Source organism: Rhipicephalus microplus, chromosome 7 (genome assembly GCF_043290135.1).
Source record: "Rhipicephalus microplus isolate Deutch F79 chromosome 7, USDA_Rmic, whole genome shotgun sequence".
Lineage (NCBI taxonomy): Eukaryota > Metazoa > Arthropoda > Arachnida > Ixodida > Ixodidae > Rhipicephalus > Rhipicephalus microplus.
Window position 1 is genome coordinate 1,743,021 of NC_134706.1, and position 18,223 is coordinate 1,761,243.

Consider the following 18,223-nt stretch of genomic DNA (forward strand, 5'->3'; position numbering starts at 1 on the left):
GTGACTCTCGCTGTGCAGATTCCTGCAGGCGTTACGAGATGACCTCCGGCTGTGCGGATTTCAGGGCCTTCCCAAGCTGTCCTAACTTTCTTTAACTTTGTGGCCAACGACCCAGTGATGACGGAATAGTCGGCTCCAGTATCGACGAGAGCGGTCACACTGTGGCCGTCGATAAGAACGTCGAGGTCGCTAGTTCGCTGTCTTGCTCTGCAGTTAGGGCGTGGCGTCGGGTCACAGCTGCGTCGGTTTGTTCCGCTGCTTATATGTTGCGTCGCCAGGCCACCTTCGGTAAGTGAGCTTTCGCCGTCAGGACTTTGCCTGGTTGGCGTTGTTTTCGGAAAGCTCCGTCGCGGCGTCGTCATCGTCGGAGGATCTTCGGTAGTTCGTCGCACAGCAACCACACCTCCATCAGTTGCTGCCCTTAGTTTCCCGGATACGGGCTAGGAGACCGGCCCCGCGTTGGGCCAGAATACTGCCGGGGGTGCGGTGACATGCGGCGGCTGGGCGACGGCGAACGGGAAAGACTTCGTGGTGTCCATTGAGTTCCTGTCAGGTAGTCGGCAATGTCACGTGGCCGTTCTGCTGGCTGCGGACGCGGTGCATTGACGGCGAAGCCACGCAGTCCCATTTGTCGGTACTGGCAACGGCGGTATGTGTACCCGGCCTCGCCGCAGTGGTAGCAGAGCGGGCGGTTGTGAAGTGCACGCCAAACGTTCGTTTTTCTCGGCGCACTGCGCTGGCCCGCTGGCGAACGGTAGGACGTCGGTGGGGGTGGTGGCATCTGGCGACGGAAGTGCGACGGGGCGGTGTTTTGGCGTGGACGGGGAGGAGCGTTGTGGCGCACTGCAGCGGCGTAGCTCATAGTTTCTGGCTTGGGCAGCGGTGTTTGGGGAATTCGAAGCGATTGCTGAACTTCTTCTCGCACAATGTCGGCGATCGAATCCATTTGAGGCTGCGCCAAAGGCAACAGCTTGCGCAGCTCTTTTCGCACGATCGCTCGGATCGTTTCACGCAGGTCTTCGGAGTCACTGGCTTGAGCAGCAGCGCATTCTGGAGTCAGGCGACGATTATACTGTTTGGTGCGCATGTCCAAGGTGTTTTCGATAATGGTCGCTTCGGCTACAAATTCTTGGACGATGTTCGGTGGATTCCTCATTAGTCCTGCGAAGAGCTCCTGTTTGACCCCTCGCATGAGTAAACGAACTTTCTTCTCCTAAGGCATGTCTGGGTCAGCGTGACGGAATAGGCGGGTTATCTCCTCTGTGAAAATTGCAACCTCTTCATTTGGTAGGTGAACCCGGGTCTCTAGTAGAGCAGCGGCCCTCTCTTTGCGAGCGACGCTCACGAACGTTTGCAGGAATGCGCCGCAGAAGACATCCCACGTTCGGAGCGTGGAGTCCCGATTCTCGAACCAGGTCCTTGCGGTGTCTTCCAGGTAGAAGTACACACGACGGAGCTTTTCTTCGTTGTCCCAGTGGTTGAGGGCGGCCACGCGGTCGTATGTTTCTAGCCAGGTTTCCGGGTCTTCAAACGATGACGCATGGAACGTTGGTGGTTCCCTGGGTTGATGAATGACGATCGCGGGCTGGGACGCTGCGGTTGTCATTGTCGCTGCAGTCGAGGTCATGGCCTCGGTCTTCCGCGCCTTGTCTTGTAGAAGCCCGTACTCCGGTGGGAGACCTTGCTGTCAGTGGCTTGTTCGCTGCTCTTGGTTGGCGTCGGTGTTTTCTCCGCGAAGACGTGCCCTCCGACATCGGGGTCGCCGCTATGTAATCTCGGAAGCGATGTATTGTGTATGCTGTTTTGGCGGCAAGCTTTGCACGTAGTCTGGTTTATCGGGGTCAAATGTGTCTTGTGAACGTTCTTTTTCCCTGGTCGACAGTATAAGTTCTACGCTGAAATGAACAAGCGCGCAAACGCGTTATTCGCCTGAAAATGAACGGGATATTAGAATTAAACCTTTTTTCTTTGTACCTGCTTGTTTCCACGCGGAAAAGAGGAGTCATCGATTAAGGTACGGGGGCAGGGGAGGGGTGTGACTGCCTCCAACCACACAGCACCGCATGCTTCACAAGCTCCGTTTTGATCAGGAAACGCAGATATTTTGTGAAGAGACTGATGTACATCAATTTCCACGCACTGATTACTATGATACATGGTAATAACACTAAGTCAGTCGTAAGCCACAGTATACAGCTCACACCCAAACGTCAACATCAACTCCCTTCTCGGCGCTTTTTAAGAGTGAAGCTCCTTATGGCGTGGGTGTGTCGCTCCTCCTCCTCCGTATGTATATATGTATGTATGTATCCACCAGTGGCACATACCCGCTCTAGAGCGGGTATGCGCTTTAGAGCGGGTATGTGCCACAGGGGTTGCGAGATGGAAAATGGCGGCACTTATAGAGTTTACTAGATAGACTACCGGACGGACGGACGCATGGATGAACGGACAGATGGATGGACGTACGGACGGATGGACGCACGAACGGACGGACAGACGGATGGGCGAACTAACGCACGGACGCATGGATTGATGTACGGGTGGTCGTGCGGAAGGACGAAAGCAAGAACGCACGGGCAGATGGAAGCACGGAGCATATGGCTTCTATATATGTACTCAGATGTATATTTTTGACCATATAAAACGTAACACGATCCGAGGAACATGCATAGACTTAATAATTGCAAACTTTCCGCTGCAACCTTTACAGGAACCGCTCACCCCTCAATTCACGGACCATAAAGCCGTCATTATGAAGGGACATCGCAAGCCATCCATTGTCTCTAAGAACAAATAAAAGTTGATTGGTGTACGCACACACAGAGTATTTCTCATGTCTTACACGATGATCGAGTGGGCGAATCGAACACGGAAGATTCACAGTTTACCGATGATTCCCTCCGCAGCTTCGCCCACTTGTCATCAATTATCCCGTGAATATGCTGTGACTTTTTTATCTCTCCCACTATACACTGATAGTTAGCGAAAATCTAACAATTAACACAACCCCAGGCGGCAAAAGCGCCTACCCGGTGCATCTGTGTGGCCACAGTATAAAGAAGGTGGCAGCGCTCGAGCCTCAATTGATACGCCATGAGGTAACAGCGGCGACGGGGTTGTGGGATTATCTGGGACATTTCGTACGAAACGTCTGCAAAATGTGTCTTCTGAACTGTTCCAAGAACCGCGGAAGTAGCTTTGTATCAACCTGGTTTTTGGTGCTTGAGCGCACGAGCTCACGCAGGCACGGGAAAAACGGCCGCCGTGGCAGTGGAGCTTGGGCGCGGTCAGTAAAGGTCATGTTCCTAACGCTGCTTCTGCCTGCTTTCTTGCTTTCTCAGGGATTCAGCCGACTTTTAGCCTACAAGCTTCTCAGAGAGGTAGACACGTTGCGCTGGGGAACAGAGAAGAATGAGGGAACCCGCAGGAAATTGCTCTTCGCGATGTCGCTCGTAGTAACAGTGCTTCTGCGTTTGTTGAGAAGCCGTCAATCGGCTGTGACGGACGTGGTCAGCGCGAGCGATAACATAGCGAGCGTATTCGGTGGTCGACTCTGTATAAGCCGGAAAATCGAGTGGCAACGTTGGTTCGCGCCCAAACAAAAGGTAAAAAAGTCGAGGCATATCCGCGGAGTGAATGATGATGAGGCTGGGGCAAAGTATTGGAGGGTTTCATCGCTAAATCGTGAAACATTCGCGAATATTGTCCACTTTATCATCAAAGGCGTGACAAGCACTGTATATATTTAAACAAGAAATTTTATTACTCGTAAGTGGTCGCTTCTGTTCCCCCTTCATTATAACGGCTTTATGGTCGGTGAAGTGGTGGATTGGTGATGGGGCGTATAGTGGGATGTTTGCAAGGACGAAGTGGTGGGCAGTTGGCAAAGGTGGTACTATAGGTGGTCACGTACATACATACATACATACATACATACATACATACATACATACATACATGCATACATACATACATACATACATACATACATACATACATACATACATACATACATACATACATACATACATACATACATACATACAAAGGGTGGACAGAATCGCGCCTTTAGGAGCTTCGCCCCTAAATGTGAATAGCCAGCAGTGTCATGGCGGGAGGAGTTGTACGCGAACGTCACGCAGTGCAAGTTCCCGGTCATGGTGGTCGGTCGACACGTATTCAGAAAGCAGTCTGTCGACCAAGGACACCGACACAACACAGACGAGCGCTGACAGCGCTCGTCTGTGTTCTGTCGGTCTCCTTGGTTTAAACGCTCTGTAAGCCCGTTTGTCCGGGGGTGGTACGAAGTCGCGAGCTTACGCTGGGTGGAGCAGGAATGCAGGATAAAATCTATAACTTGAGCAAGTAAAGTGTGGCTTGGTCTGTCAGCAATTGACGTGGCGCACCGTGGACTAGAATAATGTCTCGAAGCGAAAACTCAGCCACATCTGCCATGTCTTCGTCTCCCGAGAGGTTCTGGAATGTAATTTCGCCCAATCCTGTGACTACTGATGTTTTTGAAATTGACGGAGTGGAAACTAGTGCTTTCAATGATCATTTTAAGTCTGTTTTCACAAAGGTTAATGGAGTCCTGGAAACATTTGATATGACAGGCCCACCCCTATCGGATATTGTCATAAGTGAAGAGGGAGTTTTTAATTTACTTTTAAAGCTTGATGTTAAAAAACCTTCAGGTCCTGATGGAGTACCGAATGAGTTCTTAAAACGCTATGCACAATGGGTTTCAAAGTACCTAACAATTCTTTTTCTAAATCTTTGTAAGATGGTCAAGTTCCGGATGGCTGGATAACTGCTAAAGTCAAGCCCCTACATAAGAGTGGAAACCCTCATTCTGTTATTAACTATCGGCCGATCTGATTAATTTCAACTTCCTGTAAACTACTTGAGCATATAATACATAAGCATATTTCAGAATTCCTAGATAAGCACAATATTTTGTCAGGTTATCTACACGGATTCAGGAAAGGATTTTCTATTTGTACTCAGCTGGTAACTACAGTTCATGATTTCGCACTATCTATGAATTCCGGAAAACAGGTAGATGCAATTTTTATGGATTTTGCTAAAGCTTTTGATACGGTCTCTCACAATAAATTACTATTCAAATTGGTTTTAATTCTTAAGAATACACAGCTTCTAAATTGGATTTCTGGTTATCTTTCGAATCGAAAACAGTATGTCTTTTTCAATGACCATTGTTCTCGTACAGTACCGGTTGACTCGGGTGTTTCCCAAGGCTCTGTGCTCGGACCCCTCCTCTTTTTATTGTTTATAAATGATATATCACATGATATACCTGTAAAAGTTAAGTTATATGCGGATGGTTGCATCCTGTACTCGGAAATAGAAAACCATGCTGATCAAATTCATTTAAACGATGCATTTCAAAAGGTCATTCGTTGGTGCGATAAATGACAGATGTCAGTTAATTTTAAAAAGACCGTTTTCATGAAAATTTCTCACAAACGTAACACTCTTCATTTTGCATATTCAGCCAATAATGTTTTCTTGCAGGAGGTACAACACTACAAGTACCTTGGTCTTTGGATTTCGAATGACCTTAACTGGACTAGACATATTAACACTGTAATAGGCTCGTGCAATTACAAATCATTTTATCTTAGACTAGCTCTTACGCACTCCACTCCCGCCGTTCACCTTGTTGCATTTAATGCAATCGTTCAACCTACTTTAAAATATGCATCCATAATTTGGTACCCTTACGGCAGAAAAAATATCAGCGAAATGGAGAAAATTCAAAAGAGAGCTGTTAGGTTTATTTATAACAGTATTGGTCGTACTTCAATAACATGTTTATTAGCAAAATCTAACCTCCCAACACCTACACAAAGAAATAAAGTATTGAGATTGAAATTTTTCTTTCAGTTAGTTAAAGGTTATTTTAAGTTAGACTTATCACATATACTTCATTTGTCCACAGGATATACCACAAGGCAGAGGCATGCCTTTACAATAACCCCATTTTCCACCCGTAATAACACATTCAAGTATTCGTTCTTCATAGGACAATTACCGAATGGAATAACCTTAGTAACGAAGTTGTTTCCCAGTCATCCTTGAACCTTTTTGCTGCGCAGCTCTAGCAACGAGTGTCTAATTTCTATGACATGTGCTCCTGTTGTTTATTTCAATCACTGTAACCATTCTCCACTTGGGATTATCTTGAATTTAGCGCTCATTTTTCTATATCTTCTTATGCCGGTTTATTACAAACCACTGTTCTTTTTTTTTCGTTCTGAAATTGTGTAAATGCCTTACCTGTTTTAGGAGCGAAGCTCCTTAAGGCGTGGGCTGTGCGTCCCCTGTATGTAGCCACCTCTCGTTCAGTTCTAAGTATTACGCTAGCCACCGCCCGATCTAAAGGGTACAGCCATATCCATCCGTCCATCCGTCCGTCCGTCCGTCCGTCCGTCCGTCCGTCCATCCATCCATCCATCCGTCCATCCGTCCGTCCGTCCATCCATCCGTCCGTCCGTCCGTCCGTCCGTCCGTCCGTCCGTCCGTCCGTCCGTCCGTCCGTTCGTCCGTCCGTCCGTCCGTCCGTCCAAAAGATGCAAGATGTTATAAACTAGACGGCGGTACGTGTAGTTGATTATGAAAGATGCGAGGTGTTATAAAATAGAAATGATGCCACATATGGCGCGTGTCATCGTTCGATATAGTGCGGCGACGTACGCTAGGGGGAGCGTTGCAATAAAATCGAGTGGGCAAAATGTACGGAGGATTCATGGTTTACCAGGTTTACCTCCGGAGCTTCGCCCACTGATCATCATTCACTTCGTGGATATGGCGGCATTTTTATATTTATTTTGTTTGCCGATTTGTAAACTTATCAAATGTATATCCACCCTGCCAAAACCCTATGTTAGGGTTGCAGTATTCATAAATAAATAAATAAATAATCTGTACTGGTTGGAGGGCTCGTGTGATTACGTGGCGGGTCGCGTCATCGGTATACCAACAACGACCCACTTGGTGCCCGAAGTGGATGTTGGCAACGTACCAAGAAGATCCAGACCGGCTTCAAAGAAAGACTCTGGTGGAATATCGATAGGTTGAAGATAACCAGCAGGACGTCCCTATGGATCCTGGCGGCGCTGAGAAGACCAGGCCAGTAGAAGCGGCGGCGCACACGGTCATGCGTGCGAGAAACTCCAAGGTGACCAGCGGTTGGTGCGTCCTGATGAAGCTCGCGGAAGACAATGGAGCGAAGGTGCTTTGGTACGACCAGCAGTCCGGACCCGGTGGGTTACAAGTTGTGCAATTAAAGTGTTATCTCTTAAGACAAACATGTGTACAGAGGTGTCGCGCGGAGAGGATTGTATCCGTTGTATTATTTGGCTTAGGTGCCGATCCCGACGCTGCTCGTCACCAAGTCGCTGGGGAAAGGAAAAGATGCAGTCGATGAAGTCAGTGCTCATACAGGGTAAGCAATCCGCATCTTCGCGTGCATTTTCCCGCCGTTACACTCCTGCAGGCGGAGTGACCAGCGAGCGGTAGGATCTTTCAAGGAGGCGAGCCAACAGAGACCATAATAGTCGGTGAGCACTGTGAAACTATGGCCGCATAAGTAAGCGCGACATTTCGCAACTGCCAAAACCAGAGCGAACCATTCGCGCTCCGTGACGGAATGATTGCGCTCCGAGGAGGACAGGAGACAACTGGCATAAGCGATCACGCAATTCTGCCCACATTGACGCTGTTTTCATGCATGGTAAAACTCTATTTCATCAGAAAGCAACTGAGGATGATTCCGTGTTAGATGGCCATCAACTCAAGGTTGGCGGCGACCTGTGTGGCCCACTCCACGACCCTTAACTGGACGACTGGGTCTGAGCTGGTCAACGCAGCCTCCCAGTGCTCAAGAGAAAGATCACGCATAATATCCACAGGCGGCGGCACTATGCTACATTTCAGAAGTATGTGATCATATGTTGCCACAGCCTGACACCATTTGCATTGCGGCTTAATCTCCTCCGGGTACATTTTGTTCAACACGTAAGGGTTGGGAAAAGATCGCGTCTGCAGTTTTCTCCAGACGCATTCCTGCGCCTTAGTCAACCGCTTGTGCGGGGGATTAAACCTCCGCTCTAGTTTATAATGATTCGTTATGTCATGAAAGGACACCAGCCCATCTCTCGTGGACCTCCCCGGAACTGGCGGCTCACCTACCCGGCTGACGAAACCTCGAGCATTCAGGTGAGCCGCCTCGTTCCCAGGGTTCCCAGAGTGTGCTGGTACCAAGACAATTTCTATTTCTCTAATTTCTCGTCCCGTGGCCCCATGTAGAAATAGTGCGCCGGTCAGCGATATTATGCCCCTCACCCGATTTCGGATGGCTGTCTTTAAATCACTGAAAATCAAATCCGACTCCGCATTAGTTATAGTTAGCACTATTGCCGCTTCCTCTGCAGTTTCTGAGGAGCGGGTTTCGACCGATCCAGAGGCGACCAAGCGTCCCCGCCTCTCCACCTCCACAATCACAAAAGCGTCTTTGTCCTTATATTCCGCAACATTGGTATATACTGCCTCTTTGTACTCCCCGTACTCAACGTGTAAAGCTCTGGCTCTTGCCTTCCTGCGCTGCGTATGGTGAATCGGATGCATATTTTTGGGCAAAGTTTTTATGTACAGGGCCTTATGTAACTCTCACCGCACCTGAATTTTAGTGTCCCCAGTGGGAGCCTCTTCTCTGATGCCAATCCTTTCCAATATGATCCTGCCCGCTTTGGTTGTTGCAAGCCTAGCGTGCTAAATCACTAGATGCGCCTCCCATAATTCATCCAGGGTGTTGTGTACTACTAGTCTTAACAGCCTTTCTGTAGGCACGTTGTTAGACAACCCAAGCGCTGCCTTGTAACCTTGCCGGATCATAGCCTCGACCTCACCTCTTTCTGCAGCATCCAACTCCATATAAGGCGTCGCGTAAGTAATCCTGCTGAGCACAAACGCCTGTACCAGCTTACAGAGTTCTTTTTCTTTAACCCCGCTCTTACGGTTAGCGATTCTTCTGATTAGCCTGACAGTAGCATTGACCGTGGTCTTAAGTTTTTCAAGGGCCATCCTATTCTTCCAGTTAGTTTGAAGATATCGGCCGAGAATTCTAATCGTTTGAGCTTCAGCTACCGGCCTACCCCCTACATTTACCTCTAACGGCGGTGGCGGAATATAGTGTCTTGCATGTAGCCCTCTGGATTTGTCCCGAACCACAAAGAGCTCGGACTTGGGCTGAGAGCATGAAAGTCCCGCCTCCCCTGCCAACTCTTTGACAATATTAACTGCCTGTTGTAGTGTTTCTTCCAGATGCACGTCACTACCTCTGGTTACCCATAGAGTAGTATCATCTGCATAAAATGTGTGTTTGAGTCCCGGTATCTCCTCCAGCCTCAGCGGTATTTTAATTAAGGCGATGTTAAACAGGAACGGTGACAAAACTGAACCATGCGGCGTCCCTAACGCGAATGAGTCCGATTTGATATCTCCTATTGAAATTTCTGCGGTTCGGCCCTCCAAGAATGATCTGATGTAGCGAAATGTCCTGACCCCTGGGCCAATTTTTGATAGGTTATTCAATATTGTTTCATGCGAAACATTGTCGAAAGCTTTATTCAGGTCAAGCCCCAATACAGCTTTGGTGCCCGTGTCATGCCCGGGATCGACTACATCATGTTTTAACTGTATCAAGACATCCTGTGTGGACAAATTGGCACTGAAACATATTATAGTTGGGGGAAAGATGGCCTTGTCCTCTGCATAATTCTGAAGCCTGTTGAGAACCACGTGCTCCATCAATTTGTGCACGCATGATGTCAGCGATATGGGGCGCAGGTTTTCCAAGCAGAGTTTCTTGCCTGGCTTCGGAATGAATATAATCCTAGCATGCTTCCATTGTGCTGGGATCTCCCCGGCCACCCAATACTCATTTATCAAGTCAGTGATCGCCCCGACCGATTTGAAATCTAGGTTTCTCAGCATTTTATTAGTAACCCCATCCAGACCTGCGGCAGACGTAGTACGCAGCTGCCCCATGGCAAACTCCACCTCCGCAATTGCAAACTCTTCATCTAGGTCTGAGTTTTCCACCCCCGAGTAGTGTGGTAAGCAACCGTCTACTCCATCAGTTATGTACCGATTCCGGAGTTCCTGTATAAACTATCCAATTGTGCCTTAATATTGATGCATTAACCGAGCCATTTGTCCCCGTTGCGCCGATTTTGTTGCTGCCGGATCCAAAAGATGCCTTAAGAGCTGCCATGTCTTTTTGCATCTAAACTGTCCATTCATGCGATCACAAATGTGGCCCCACTGCTTGGCTTGCAACTCAATTGTATAATTTTCAATTTTTCCTTCTAATTTGGCAGTCCTTCTGCGAAGGACGCCATTATGTTTTTGCTTCTTCCACTTTCTCAAGAGACTCGCGTGCACTTCCCACATGTGTAATAGTCTCGAGTCAGCGGTAAACTCCTCCTGCTCGACTGGCACTTCTACCGTGGTATTATTTACATCCTCTTTGAGCGCCTCTACCCATGCAACCAGGTCATTTATTTTCCCATTCACAGTGTCTGCTCTGTTTTTCCTAAATCTGTCCCAATCTGTAATTCTATGCCCCCTCACTATGCCTTTATGCTTCGCAGCGCTAAAGGTCGTGGAAAGGATATAGTGATCACTTCCTAGGGCTTGTCCCGAGTTAATTCACTTTGCATTACTGATGCCTCTAAAAAACGTAAAGTCTGGAGAGGTATCCATGCTTATGCTGTTGCCTATCCTCGTATGATCTTGTGGATTGTTTAACAACGTCCATCGCAGATCCCGGGCAACTTGCCAAAGCCGATTGCCCTTTGGGCTGGCTCGAATATAACCCCACTCAGGGTGAGGCGCATTGAAATCTCCTACCACTATAAGCGGAACGCGAGCTGCTAACCGTTGAGTTTGAATCAGGAGTTGTGGCAAGCCCAATACTTTATCTTTTGGAGAACTATATACATTAAGTAAAAACAGACTCTTCTCATACTTTCGTTTAGGCAAAATCTCTAGCAGGACATAGTCTTCCCTGCTGCTATCTACGGAATGCTGAATGGCAGTGATGTTGCGATTGACTAGCACGGCTGTGAAGACGCGTGATACGCCCCTTGAGTCAATTCCTGGCGCTGTAAATGCCTTAAATCCAGGTAATTTTACGGAACCACTAGCCTCCTGTAAGGCTATTATGTCTGATTTACTGTCCAGATTTTGTACGTGCAACTGCAGGTTGCCACGCTTTTGACGAAAGCCCCTGCAGTTCCATTGCCAAACCTCATTTTGCTGGGGAGGCACTATGATGAGGCACCAGGTTGACTATGGCACTTGGCCACCCACGGGAGGATGTCTTGCCTCCAATAGAGTATGAAGCTGCTGAAACGTACCCATTACCTTGGATTGGGAACCCCTAAATTCAGTGGAGAGCATGCCGAGACGCTCCTCTATTGTGTCTAATCTCGCTTCGATCTTTTCGACTCGAGCCTCCAACCTATCCTGTTTTTTCCCTTGTTTGTCTACTTTATCCGCGAGTGTTCTTACATCCGACTTAAGACTAATGACCTTAAAAACAGGATGTGGCGCGTCTACTGGTGACGTTTCGGCTAATCATTTTGCGTTAGCTACCTCATTTCTCAGCAGTGGTCTCTTCACTGTCCCCCGATTCTCCACTTCCATAGCTGCACTCTCCTGTACGCGAGCAGACGCCTCTTGCGTCGCTTTCTGTAGGCCTTGCACTGCTGGTGCCTGTGTCCCCTGCCGTTGGTCGTTTCTAAGTGCGCGTTCCATCTCTGCAATTCTGTTTTCCATTCTTTTAATCAAATCTCCCTGTCACTGAACCAGCGCTGCTAACTCCCTCTCTCGAGCGGTTTCATTCTGAGAGGCCGTGTCTCACAAGCTCACCTTTTTGTTCGTGTCACGTGCGTAGTTTGGGACTGGATACTCGTCCACCATCTTGGCCGCCCCCGCGGCCTGGCAATGGCGGCAAGGAACTCGACCGGTCCCTGCTTTTGCTTGTGCCTTCTTTACCCCTCGGCGACCGCTCCGTGGCCCTCGAGGACCGCTCATTATTGCAACCTTCGCTCTCTCTTTCGATGCTTTGCTGCCGGCCTGTCGGTGGCTTGCAAGCTAGGCGAAACTTGCAGTTCCGGCTCCCTGTGTGATGCGCACCATGGCACACGATGCAGTCCGGCGTGCACGTAGGTGGCTCTTCTTCTGGCGGGGCAGGATGGTCCTCCCCGCAACGGTGACATAGGTTACTCTTCGGACAATAGAAAGCGTCCGCTCGATGTCCAACTCGTCTGCAGTTGTAGCAGGTCTCGACTAAATTTCTATACGGGATCACAGCGTACAGACAGTTCCAGTAAGTAATCTGCGGAAATATGCGTTTTCCCCCGAACGTAATCTGAATCACCTTTGACTTTCCCAGAGGTGTCGCGTCCAGAATGTCTATGCCTTCATTCCTTTTCAGGAATCCCGCCCGAACTTCTTTCACTGGGCATCCATCATAAGCATTGTAAATCGCTCCCCGCACGGAGTTCTCCAACGGCGCCTTGAACGCCGAAACCGGCAGGTAACGATCACCCAGCTTGAGCGTCTTCACAGTCGCATATGCCCCACTGCGATTTATGTACAGTGTGCTCACCGTCAACGTGTTGTTTGTGCCATTAACCCGCACAATGTCTTCTTCCGCAGCAATCGCACTCGTTAGACGCGCTGCTGCTCTCAGTGCACACCCGAGTTCTCTCACTGTCACAACACTCAAGTACCAGTTCTGGGGCCTGTACGCAACCTTGAAATTCATGGCTGGTGTAACAAGGGCAGTGGGCATGGAGCTCGAGGATAGAAAAGGAAGAAGACTTGCTGTGATCGCAGGCAAGAAATTCAGGCAAGAACCCAGGGATATGCTGGTGTTGCAGCCCGACATAATGCAACTTTAGAAGCTTCTCTTTCAGTGTCCATTGCAGACATGATTGAAAAAGCGATGGAGAAAGCTATAGATCGCCTGGCCACCACCCTTTGTGACTCCTTATCTCATATTGTAGCCACTCAGTTGACGCAAATATATGGGACACCAAGAGATATGAAGGATACTTCCCAAGACAACGTAACTCTCCCACCAAGTGAAGCAGACGCAGAGTCATCTCCTTCAGGGGTACAGGCTGCAGGGCCCTCTCGTACAGACAACCAGAGGATAGGTGAAGACATACTAGAGGATGATCAGGATTATGATGATATGGACATGGACATCAAATCCCTAAAGCGCACTCGATCCCCTGTCTCCAAAAATACTGGCTCTTCAAAACATTCAAAAAACAAAAAATACCAGAAGGAGAACCTATCGAAGAGCGATTTTCTTAAAGACAGCATTTTAGATAAGGTAGTTGCCGAAACAATTCTGTCAAAATGATAGGTTCTATCAAAATTCTTCATTGGAACTGCCGATCTATTCATTCAGCTAGTACAGATTTATTGTATTTATCTTGTAAATTCAATCCAGACATTATTGCACTGCAAGAAACGTGGCTGTCAGCACATAATTCGTTTTACCTACCTAATTTCCGGTCTTTTCGCCTGGATCGCCCATCCAAAGGTGGAGGTTTAGCGTTCTTTGTCAATAATAAAATTAGTTCAAAGATCAAAACTTCGTACAAAAGTATATCCCCCGAATGTGAAATTTTCGCTTTAGACATCACCTTGCCTGGATGCTCTCCCTTCTCTCTGGTAAATCTTTACTTTCCTCTGGGTGTACAAGACACGCGATGTTTAGACATGGCTGTTAGTTCGTGGTGCACAGAAAAAATTATGGTTGGAGATTTTAATTCTCACCACACTAGTTGGGGTTTTAGGACTGATCAATGTGGACAACGCTTGTGGGACTGGTCTATAGACCATAATTTATCATGCCTCAACGCTAGAACTCCCACATTTATCCGAGACCGATCCCGCTCTGCCTTAGATTTGAGTTTTATAAGCTCGGGTATTTCTAGCGTATCTTGGACTACTCTAGACTGCGCCACCAACAGTGACCACTTACCAGTACTGTTTGAAATTTCTTGCCCCATTATTCCATCTTACTCCCAAGCTCGAACCTTTATCAATTATTCCAAATTTAAAAATGACCTAGAAGTTGCTTTGACTACCCCCACTGAAGACAACGATGAAAATAAAGCCATGAAATTAAGTGCGGTAATTAAAAGAACGTTCAAAAAAGCAGAATTTTCTATTGAGTCTGATACGAGAAAGCCTTGTAGCCAGTGGTGGAATTCTGAGTGCTCTCGTGATCATAGACGACGACAAGCGGCTTGGAAGCAGCTAATTCATAATCAGTCCCCCAAAAATTGGGCAGATTACAAGTTTATTGCTGCTACATTTAAGCGCACCGTGGCTAAAGCTAAAGAAGACTATGACAAAAAACATTTCGACTTTCTTTCCAAACCTAGAAATAAGAAAGCGTTATTCCGATATATGAGATCGCGCAAAATTCTGCCGTCTCTAGCGAACTCTGATTATGACAGGTTATCGACGGAAGAAATGACTAATTCGTTAGAGGCAATCGGAAGAGGTTTAGCTAACAGATTTTCGTCGACTTTGACAATCAACTGGCAAAAGTCCTCTATAAAGACTGACTACGAAAAAGTGACATTGTCCGAAATGTCAAGCGTAATTAGAAACTTACCCTCTTCGGCTCCTGGTCCTGACGGTATAACAGTTCCTATGATTAAAATTTTATTCCAGATATCACCCGGCGACGTCCTCAACCTTATAAACTATTCCTTAAGCAATGCCTGGATACCTCATGACTGGAAAATAGCTAGAGTGATTCCCATATTAAAAAAACAAGGGTCAGGTTTTAACATTGACAACATCAGACCAATCTCTCTAACATCTCACCTGATCAAAATTATAGAGAGAGTTCTCAATAATAGAATAAAAGTTTGGATGGCTGACAAGCTAATATTGAAACCATTTCAAATAGGTTTTCGTAGCGAATGCTCAATTTGGTGTGCTCATGCCGACTTAGAGAGCCGAATACAGCTTGCCCGAAAAAGACGACAATACGCGGTACTAGTAACACTAGACATAGCTAAAGCTTATGATAGCGTTGAGCACTCAATTTTATTGAATTCTTTACACGAATGTGACTTTCCGCGTTATATTGTTGATTGGGTAGCAGAGTTTCTAAAATCGAGAGAATTTTATTGTGCAAAGGATGGATGTCACTCATCTAAATTCAAACAGCAACGTGGAGTACCTCAAGGGGCGGTCCTATCTCCGCTGTTATTCAATGTGTTGATGAGCTCAATTCCCATTGAACGAGATATCACTGTCTACATTTATGCAGACGACATTGCATTTTTCGTTGCAGATAGTGACATTTATTCTTTGCATCAAAAATTGCAAAAGTACATGTATTCTCTTGAAATTTGGCTGCATTCAATTTCATTGTCTCTAAACATAAGTAAAAGTGCGCTCCTGGTGTTCCCTATAGCAGATTCTATTCAAATTTCAGTACTTTATAATCAGGAACCGATTCCACAAGTAGAGTCTATCAAATATTTGGGCATTATTTATAACGAGAAACTTAACTGGAGCCCTCACATAGACTATAACGTGGCAAAGGCACAACGAGCTTCAGGCTTATTGCGAAGGTTGAGCAACAGAAAATATGGGTTACGTAGACACACCTTATTAATGATATATAAAATGTACATGCGCCCAATACTCGAATTTGGGTGTATATTATTTTCGGGTGGCCCTACGTACAAAATTAAACCGTTAGTTCTATTAGAGCGAGAAGCGTTACGGTTATGTTTGCGACTCCCCAGGTATGTCGCTATTAATGTACTATATCAGGAAGCTCGCATACCAACTATTCTTTGCCGATTCCGTATCTTAACAGTACAAACATACTTGAAATTTTACGGCTTATCAGCGAGACGGTCTGCATATGCCTTTATTAGTGACCCCGACGCCTTCTTCCTCGCCCACTGGCCACGCTTTCGTACTCCCCAGATTATTTTTGTACAAAAGAAACTTGAAAGCATAAAGGTGGATATCAGATCGGTAATTGGAACCAAAGCATTAAATCACAATATTACGATAGAATGTGATGAAATTTTTCCCCCACTATCTAAGTTTCAATCTTCGAGTTACTTAAATGACAGGTTAGAAGACTACATAGCTCATGCGGAAATAAAGAACATAATAGCCACAGACGCTTCTGTGAATAAAGAAAAGGCAGCAGTAGGAATCGTCTCAGATTACCTCGGTTGGTCATTCTCGGTAAGACTACCAGACTTCACTCCGGTTTTCGAAGCTGAGCTCCTGGCTATTATTTTAGCGCTACGAAAACTTCCTTCAAACGAAGAGAGTGCAATGATAATTACTGATTCTCTTTCGCTGTGTACTACTCTCACAGCTTCAGAACAATCAAGAGCTCTAGCGACATTACAAACATTAGTTCCACCTCATGTGAAGTTCCTGAAGTTAGTCTGGGTCCCGGGACACTGTGGCATACGGTTGAATGAAATAGCCGATTCACTATCTCGAGCCACACTTGATGGCCCTGTGATCTCGGTACTACCAGAATCGGAACACATAGTGTCGATCAGATATAGAAAATGGGCTATTTATACGAATATTATGGAAAATATTACTAAATATACGGACTATCAGCACCTAACATACCCCTGGAAACCTCAGTGGAGTCAATCTAAAAAGTTAGAAGTTATTTTAACCAAATTTCGATGTCGTGTCCCTCCATTAAACTTTTACTTGCACAGAGCTGGTCTGGCGATATCCCCCCTGTGTCCATTCTGTGAAGAAACGGAAACAATAGAGCATTACTTTATAACATGTAAAAACTATTCATTAATTAGGAAAAGACTTTTAATTGTTCCGTTTCAAGCAGTAGGTTTAAATTTAACTGCAGATAATGTTCTAAGTTTCGGTGCCTTTAGCTTGGGACATTGCCACAGGAGCGTATTCGATGCTGTATGCAATTTCATTCGAGAATCAAAGCGCATGTCATAATAATGCCTGCTTAAATATATTTCTGAAGACACTTGTCTAATTTTGAATGAAATTTGCATATTCATTTGATTGTGACCGGGTGAGATAAGCTCGATTGTCTGGTCTACTCAAAATTTCTGTCTTCCACTGTAGTATTACCTCACCTTTTCTCTTCTTGATTCAATCTTCAATTATTTGTTTAGTTTAATATTCCTTTTTAGTTAATTATTATTTTCTATTACATCATTAGTTTTTTCATTAAGGATAAACCTTTTAATATATCTCATATAGGATACTTCTAGATTTCATGGCCAATCCCCCATAGTGGGTATGTGCCAGTGCGAAGGGGCAACAACAACAACAACAACAATCGCAGGCTTGCGTTCAGTTAGCCCTTGCGCTAAATAAAGCTCTCCTTCGCCGAGTCCACTCCTGCTTGTTCAACAACCCGTTTCAAGTGGTGGAAGTGCTGGGTACATCTGGTCCTCACCCTGGAGCTTCGCAGCCGCACACTCCAACGACCTCCTACAATGACTGATCCGGGGCCATCTCATGCCGCTACTCCAGATCTCGCACCTGTGCCTGTCTTCTGCGCTGGCGCTCTCCGGCAGCGCGACCCCCCCCCCCATATTTGGTGGCACAGAGGACCAAGATGTGGACAACTGGATTGCCGAGTATGAACTGGTGAGCGCATACAATAAGTGGAACGCAGCCGATAAGCTCACAAATGTGAGTTTTTACCTGACAGACGTGGCAAAACTATGGTACATAAATCATCAAAGTGATTTCAGTAGCTGGTCGGAATTAGCAAAAACCTTCGCGGAAGCCTTTGGCCGTCCTGCTGTCCACCGCCTTCGTGCTGAACAGCGCTTGCGGGGCAGAGTACAGAGAGCAGATGAAACTTTCACGAGCTACATCGAAGATGTGCTATTTCTCTGCAAGCTCGTCGATTCGACTCTGGACGAGGCAGGCAAGATCAAGAACATCATGAAAGGAATCGACGACGGTGCATTCCAAATGCTGGCTGCGAAGAGTCCCCAGACGGTCGCCAAGGTGATTCAGCTCTGCCAAAGCTATGATGAGCTGCGTAGGCAGCGCGCTTCTACACGTTGCGCTGCTCTAGACACCGCGGGCATCTCATCCCTCGACT